This window comes from Saccostrea cucullata, unplaced genomic scaffold, assembly GCF_032062105.1.
Source record: "Saccostrea cucullata isolate Sc308-1 unplaced genomic scaffold, CSIRO_AGI_Scuc_v1 ctg1839, whole genome shotgun sequence".
NCBI lineage: Eukaryota > Metazoa > Mollusca > Bivalvia > Ostreida > Ostreidae > Saccostrea > Saccostrea cuccullata.
The window spans coordinates 8765-18099 of NW_026937440.1; positions in this window are offsets into that span (position 1 = coordinate 8765).

Below are 9335 nucleotides of genomic sequence, written 5' to 3' on the forward strand. Positions count from 1 at the left end.
AATAATCCGTAGTTAAAGTTTAGTATTTATTCAAGTCCAAAGGTACAAAAGCAAAAATTTTTACACAAAATTTCCAAAAGTGAGAGTTAATTACAGACAAACTCACGCACGTCTCAACTTTGAAAACTCCTCCCACTTTTCATAAACGTACCGATGAAAAAAGTTTAAATACAGTAATAAATTTAGTGGAAAGCTCAATGACAATAATATATAATAGGGGAAACAATTTGGGTAAGCACAACTAATTCAAAGAAAAATCAGTCTAAAAAACGGACTATTAGCCTTTCAGTTATAACAATTATGAGCTAAAAGCATCGATACCGTGAGATGGAGAGAGATGTCAAGTATGAGAAATTACAAAGATCAAATAAAACAATTTACTTTCAATTATAAATTCACAGCACACCAATTAAAATATTTAAACAATGCCTTTATCATATTTACATCTAACAAATTGATTTTATAAAAAATATACATTTTATACGCATGTATATAGCACTTAAAACTACTGGTCAGTAGTGTAGGACAAGTAAAACATGTTATGTAATATAGTCCTGACCTTTGAGAACTGGAATCTTGCCAATTTCTTCAATGATATATGTTAACTATAAAAAAATATATCAAGTTTGTTTTGTACACGTGAAAGCTAATAAAAAATCCTTTCAATAATTAGTATTAATTAAACTATACATTCAACTCCATTATATATTATACTTCAAAATTTGAAAATAAAATATTACCTGTATATAAGACGGTTGATCCAAAAGTTAGTAGAATTTCTCTATATTATGAGAATAACAAAGACACTAGACACTAGTGGAATAATTCAAATAAAAACATTTTGAATATTTATTATAGTAGTTCTATGGCAGTTGCCAAAGAAACGGTTGCTTGGGAATGCTGGGGAGACGTTGGGGAGTTAATAATCATTTTCATTCCTAATACTTGAAATGAGAATAAAACTGCCCTATTTGGTATTAAATACAAATATTATGACGTTATTTGTTCAAGATTTTTACTTATTTAGTTTATTAGCTGAGAATTTATTGTTGATCTTTAAGTTGTTAGACAACATCAAATTTCGGTCAAGCCATAAGTTTTGTGAAAATCCTGGGATCACTCTATCATTAACGATTATATTATTGCCATAGGCTTAGGGAAAATGTAATTAGTTGCTTGTTTTCCAGTGGCGTAAGAAATTTAAGAAAATAGAACCTCCATGGACGTTGATTAAAGATGTGAACACCTTTAGAGGCTCTGATTTTAGTGTTATCCACCTAAGCAAATCAAAAGCGTTAGTGGACGTTGTAATCTGACGTACTAGCTGTTCTTGACATTGCTACTAAAATTGGAATATCATATGGAAGATTGAGAGTATTTTGAAATATGAGTGAAAAATAAAGATAAGTTGGTGCGCAAGGATACCCATGTTTTTCTTGCGAAAAAAAAAATGCAGAAAAAGGCAGCATTTTGTAGAATTACGTATTCGATTTGGACATTTGGGCGAGATGCTTCTCTAACGTGACATAAAATACCTTACTTGACGTTACGTCTAATACCCCATTTATACGACGAAAATTTACTTGTGTGTACAAATTTACATATAAGTGAATCTACACACGTAAGTCAAAGTTAATTTGCTATGCGTTCAGACGATTTATGTGCTGTGAGTAAATCCTCAAATTTTCATATTAGGGATGGGCAGATTCACAATTGTGATTTTATATAGAAAAGGGGTATTTCCTTATTGGGTATAAGAATAACTTTTAAGACTATCTATTAAATCTTCCTCAAAGAAACTAAGGGAGGGGGGGGGGGTTCCGTTCCACTGATTTCTTGGTACAACTTAATTAATGACTTTAAGGAGAAAGAATGGTATAAGAATTTACACACGAAGAAGGAAAACTTATTAAAATTATCAATATGAGCTGCAAGATTGACATGGCAAAATTTTGTTGCAAATTTGTAATCAACTATTTCAATGATACAACAATAGATATAAACACAGTTGTTCATATTTGCGATTGAAGAACTTTTTATAAGCTTTAAGTAAAGCAAAATGACATTATTGTCTCCTGTGCATTATTGATTTCTTATGTAATGCTATATATTTGATTGTACAGAAACATTTCTTCTGAAACTTTTTAAAACTTTTATTTTGGTTTAAATTACATACGAATTAATCTTAATAACACATTTTAATAGCAAATAAATTTTCTCACAAGCACAGCTCATATTTCTTTAGTGTTGGAAAATGTTCTGGCTTCCGTCCAAAAGATTGTAGAAGAGCCGTTGGATGTAAAGAAAAAGGTGACTTGCCATCTACTAGTTGACGTCTTCGGAAGAAATAGGACCATTTAAAAATGTGCTTGTTCTTGGGAAATCTACAGTACATCATGTGTGCGAGGCCATTATAGAATATCTGCTTGAATATTACTTGTATATAATAATAATTTTTCAGTATAATGAAAAGAACGAAAAAAAAATCTAACGGTGATCGATCTCAAAAATCTTTAAACAATAAAAATATGTTAAAGGATATTAACAAGAACCCCTGGACAATCATGATGAGATCACGTGCCAAGGAGGTTACTTATGAATGCTTATTTTCACAAGTTTATTGAAATTCCTGTAATATTATCTTTTATATGAGTAGCTTGCCTGAATTAAAAATAGAGAGAAGCAGAAGAGAGGCATCAAGATCTAAACGGTAATGGACACGATTGAACGCAATGATGGAATACATGTTCCTATCATTGCTCCGGAACATTCCCAAGAAGAGAACTTGAATAGTAAGGACACTACATATTGATCCTACAGGGCACTTGTTTGCGACCACAGCTTTATCTGTAGAGACAAAAACATACTAGGTTTGCCAGAAAGGGTACAAGATGCCCTTGTTTTTGCAAATTTGAAAATTTATCTCTGAGGGGAAAATGCCTCCTTGTTTAATAGTTTTGCTTTCTTGCCACCAAGTCGCCCGTGTTGCGCTGTGGTTAGAGCGTCTGCTCTAGACCCGGAACGTAAGGAGTTGATCCTTACGTCGAGGGATCGAATCCCATTGTTTAAACTGGAGACCGTCCTTCGGATGAGATCGTATATATAAACCGAGTCCCGTGTCGCAGTAGGTGCTGGCATGAAAAAGACCCTTCCCTGCTCAATGGCCCTGAGTGTCGACTAGAGGCATTAAATTTACAGCTCTCCACCGGCAAGTGATGAGTGAAAAATTCTCGAGAGGGACAATATGCAATTAATCAATCAATTAATCAAACTAACCACCAATTTTACAGACTGATATTTTACACGATAATGCATACACAAGCGAAACAACACTTAAAATGGAAATTTATAGAATGAAGAAAACAAAATTCATACATAAGTGAATCTGCTGAGTGTTCATACGACACAATTTACACACTTGAACTAAGAATTTGCTACAAAGTGTACGCAAAAGTTAATTTGCACCTAGTCCTGACCAGGTGTAAATTAACTTAACTGTGCAGAATTTGCATATGGGTATATCAGTTCATACGACAAAAATTGCACATGTGAGTAAATTTACTCGAGTGTAAAATATACTGAGGTGTGCACATCATGGGTTATTATTATTTTCCCTAGATGTTATAACCATCCATTTTCAGAGAGTTCGTGTGACCTTTTTGGCGATTGGAACGTAGTGAAATTTTTCAGTATCGTTGCATTATGAGTCTATATTATAAATAATTATTACAATAGTGGTCGTATTTCAATAATGGTTGCTTTCTATATTTGTTATTGAAATGCACTCTCAACAACTATTTACATAACTATTTCAATAGTGGTCGTTATTTCAATAGTGGTTGCAACAATGTCCATTGTTTGCTTTCTTCAAATCACGATAAATTTTAGAAAGAAATTCCACGAATTTTTGGATCAACCCTCGTATATAAGACAATGCTTTTTTTTTTCATTTTTTGACACAGTTATTTTCTAATGGTCGGGATAAAGAAAGCAATAAATATAAAAAAAATATAAAAAAAAAAATTCCTTTCTAGGGTAATTGATCTAGATTCTAGATGAAAATAAGTACTGCAAAACGTTCAGAAGATTTGCAAAATAGTCACAAAGAGATGGTCTGTTATTCAAATGGAGTGATCATCAAAAACATTTGACAATTATTCCTTATATTTACATGCCCTGATTCGGCAAATCCACATGCTAAAATTAATAGCCCTGCTTCTGTCTCTATTTGTCCCGCCAAGCACGTGATTTTTTACCCGCGCCTATCGATGAACCAGTAGATTTTTGTATTTGTCTGAGACGAAATAACAAATTGTAAATATACAAAGACATTGTAAATGTGATCATTTACAAATCAATAAGTGGAGTTTTTATAGGAGTAAAAGGTGTAACCGTTCTCTCGGTGGTAGGTCCCGAGAGATGATATCAGAGATCCTCTACTACAGTAGGATTGAAAGACAGATGGGCTGTAAACTGAAGAGTTGCTAAAACGTTCTTCTGAACTCTTATCCCATTCGAATCCTAGATCATTTCTTTGAATTGTGTTGACAGATTTTCTAAAATGAAAAAAAAACAAGAATACAATTTCTATTTCGTACATACAAATTTGATCAATGTATATTAATAGATAAAACATAATTTTTCACATATATATTCAGCTATATAAATTTATAATCTGAATTCTTTTACCTGTTTTTTGAGCAAATGAGAACTGATATCGTAATAAGAGCGCATACAAAAACAATGCTGCTACCAATTAATGGGGCCTTATATCTATCCATCGTTTGTAAGATCAAACCAGATGTTGATGTTGAAGTAGTGGAAGGCAATAATGTAGGTTTCGAATCCACGCTGACGTCACCAGTCAAAATGGTCATCAATGTTGACGGTGTTTCTTTCGTTGATGTTGCTTCAGATGCTTCAGATCGGGTAGATGATTGTGAGGATGTCGTAGATTCCGTGTTGTCTGTTACCATCTGTGTTGTCAGTTCATCAGTAAACGCGGTAGTTGTCGTTACTGCCTGAGTTGAATGTTGTGAAGACACTGAGGATTCTGTATTAGCTGTTCTTATCAGTGTTGTTAGACCATTAGTAGACGGTGTATTTGTTGTAACAGCTTGGGTTGAAGATTGTGAAGGCACTGAGGATTCTGTATTAGCTGTTGTTATCAGTGTTGTTGGTTGATCAGTAGATGGTGTATTTGTTGTAACAGCTTGGGTTGAAGATTTTGAAGGCAATGTGGATTCTGTATTGTCTGTTGTCATCAATGTTGTTAGACCCACAGTAGACGGTGCATTTGTTGTAATAGGTTGGGTTGAAGGTTCTGAGGGCATTGTTGTTTCATCTTGAATCATAAATAAATTGTTCTGTTATGTAAAGGTAATATTGGTGAGAAAAAAAATTAAAAGTCTGAATTTGAATTTTCCAGAGAAGATATGAAATATTTCTGTAATGCTGATATGGATCCGCTAAAGGATGAAATAAAACTTTTCAGTAATAATGATAAAAATAGCTATTATTAATTTTATCATCATAGGGTCTTCCGTCTCCAACCGAAGACAATATTGTTTACGTTGGATTTCTTTTTTGTATCTGCAGCGCAAGACCTTCTTGTTATTCTTAGGTTTATTTTCCCAAGTTCTTTTTTCTACCGAATTTGTGCTAGTAGGTTCCCTAAAACACCTTGACCAATTTTCTTGAAACTTTCAGGTCTGAAAGAACATTCAAAATCTAGACAAATATCCTTTTTTGATGCGATGTAGCCACTTTCGGTTACTAGATTTCTGCATTTTAGTGAATTTGAGAGGGTAAGGTTGTCCATGCTATTTTTGAAGAAAAAAAAACGATTTAAAAAAGAACAGTTGATGTATTTTAGCAAGATACCGCAATATATGCAGATGTGACAAATGTTTTTCTTTATTTTCACTGGAAGTATTGTACGGCGAGGCTCGCTATGACGCACTAAAGGCCTATCTGGAATTTCAAAATTTCTATTTCTTGTCTACAATCTCTTTTTTTAAAGTCCTTTATTAAGAACAAAAAATGTATAGAATGTCACAATCTTTCAAAGTATGTCAACAGTAAGGGTCTCTCTTATCAATAAGTGAGCTAGAGGGTTCCATAGTGTTTTCCTGATATTTCAAAAAGTATTGACAATTTTTTACGGCACCATGTAAAAAAAATTAAAAATAATGAATACATTGTAACGGCTAAAATAATCATTGAAAATTATGCAGCACTGTTAAGTATGTTCAATCCTGAGCTTTTGAGCAGATGTTAGTCTGGACCATCATTTCTAAAATATTACATCGTTTTTTAGTTCTTAAGTAGTGCTGTCAAAAAGGAGGAGTAAATAGACTATGAAACGTATCTGAGACTCCCTCGGTTGACAGCTACACTGAAATTACAATCTTTACCTTAATTCATGATGTATACTGTATAAATATATTTTTTTGAAAATAATTATTCTCTTGATTTATTCTATATAATTTATAACATCCTGCGTGATGGGACAAAATTATCATTGTTTAGAAGGATCTTAGTCAGGGCCCCATCCCTGGCAGCTGTCTTAATTTTATTTAGGGATGTAAGTTGATATGTTGTTATAGATTAGGTCTTGGAAATAAATTTGTTTATAAAGAAAAAAACTATTAAGGTCATATGACGTTACTTTCGGTCAAACAAGAAATAGTCATAAATCGCTCATTTTCACCAATATTAGTGTAGATAAAAAAAAAAAACCAATGCTACAAAAAACGTCAAACATCTCCTTAACCGTTGACCATAAGTCCTACTCACCAAACTAACACAATAACAGTTTTAACACCCATTGTCTGTAAGCACCAAGAAGTTTACTATATGGCTTGGAAACGACAAGTCTCGGATTTTTATGAAATTTTCACCATATGTGTGTCTTGGTAAAAAACTAGTAGATATGGTAAAGGAAGTTTCACACGTGTACTCGGTTGCCATGGAGACACTGGATTCATTGGACTCTATTGACTAAATGAAAACATTAAAATTGAGGAGATGTAAATGATTTTCTGCGGTATCTAATACACTCTCAAAAAAGGTCATGCAATCTGATATGGTTTCTAAAAAACTGAAAATTGGGAAAGTTAACATTTTTGAGATTTTTAAGGGTAAATAAGAAAAATTGTCCGCAGAAAATTTCCAAATCTTATGTGTTTTTTTTAATACTCGGGAACAAATAGTGGCATCTCCTGTAAAAAATATCGGTAGGCTTTTACTCCTTTTTTAAGTTAAATGTATCTATAATTAGATATTGTTTTAAAATGTAAAAATATCAAAAAAAAAAAATTGGCAAGGTTTAAAAATGTCATAGCTGCATTATCAGGAAGTATTTTATAAAATCTAAGTTTGTAATTACATTTGCTGGACACCACTAGCTGGTGTGGACAATGGTTGAGGGTAGTCCCATTTCTATTTTTTAGTTTAAAGTGACTGAATATAGATATGTCTCGGAAAATTAGGAAAATGGCAGTTTTATACTCATTGCTAGCTTCATAGAAATATTTTCTTAACAAACATTAAGCTTTCAAAAATATGTCTTCAAAGTGAACCTGCGTTTGTACAATAATTGATACAATAGTTAGGATCAACTCTTTGCTCTTTCAAAAGCAACAATGGTCTAAAAATAGATTCCTCGAATAATCGAGCACTGCTCCTTAACTGTACTTTTGGAATGGACTTATGAATTTGAATTCTCTAAGCTATACCTACATTTTCATTTTTAATAAAATCTTAACTATTCCAATGCATAAATCTTCTTCAAGAAAAAATCTTTCTTTATACTTATAGACATTTTAACTAAATATCACCTGTTCCGTGTACTGGCAAGACATATGCAAAAATTCCAGGACTTCCTACATTGGACTGGTCGGTAAGAGTGGTTAAAGAACTAGATCCAGACAGTGGATTTAAGAGAAAATTTTCCTTGTCTCCGGCACCATACCCAATCTGTAAAATTCAAATATAGTAAAAAAAAGGCCAATTGGCCACATTGCTCACCTGCACAATTCAGGAGAAATAAGCCTTGATTAAACGTTTAACTATTATTGTCTAGGGAAGAGAAGGGAGAGAGGGAGAAGGATGATTTAACCAAATATGAATCTACAAAAAAGATGCGTCCATATTTCTTTGACTTATCATGGCTAAGTGTGTACATTTTTCAGATTTTTTACCATGTACTCCCACATTTTGGCCCAAACGTACCCAAATATGCTTCCATTTTTGTATAAATAATTGAAGCTTGATTGAAAAAAAAGATTCCTAATGTATTCCTATCTTAAAATTACCCCATTGAACACCCCCACCCCCCTCATATCTTAATGTAATGTTGAAAATTTTAACTAAGATACGCACTGGTTCTACAAAACAATACGTTTTACTTTCCTTTCAATGAAATTTCCCTACTTATTTAGTTTATTCTCTTATAACATAGTGTTAATATTTAATTGTTTTCCTGTTTGTGCTTAATTTCTTAATTGTATGAAATCATCGTACATGTGTTTAAAAAAGCCATGAGGTAGTTTAGCGCTTGCACTAATCTGGTTACCTTCTGTAAACAAAATATTATTAGTATTTTTATTGTAGTTCCACTCTGTCCCAAAGATCTATGACTTAATCAAACGTAATGATGCTTCCAAAGAGATATGACTTATCATTATTTGTAAATATTTTTTATTTATATTCCCTTAAAAAAAATATTGATATCCCACTGTGAATTCACTCTACTCCACGAGTCATTATTTGAACATCAAATAAATTACATTACCTTGGTATGGGAACATTTCAATTAAAAAAATCATGGTTTTTTGAGAAGTATTCTCTTAAAAAACTAATATATTCCTAAATAAAAGTTTGACTCCCATTATGGATCCACCATAACCCAGAGGTCATGATTGGAACAAATTTAAATCTACACTACCTGGGGATGTTTCCGTTTAAAAAATGTGTTTCTAAAGTTAAGTGTAAGTTATTGGTCTGTGAATCACATAGACTTGTCACGTAGGCATATTTCAAGCTAGCGCTTCATAGGAAATATGCCTACGTGCAAGTCTGTTTGATTCACACACCAATAATTCACATTTAATATAAAAACGTTCTATAAACATGTATTTACATTTTCAATGTCTAAAAGCATACAAAAAGTACTCAGTATTTGAAACTCTTGGTGCCCGATATACTTTTACTTTTATACTTTTATATACTATACTTTTACAAATGTCTCTGTAGCCTCATTGTGACGCACGTTAACGCACAATTATGGCCCATCTCAATCCCAAGAGGTCATGATTTGAACAAATTTGAAT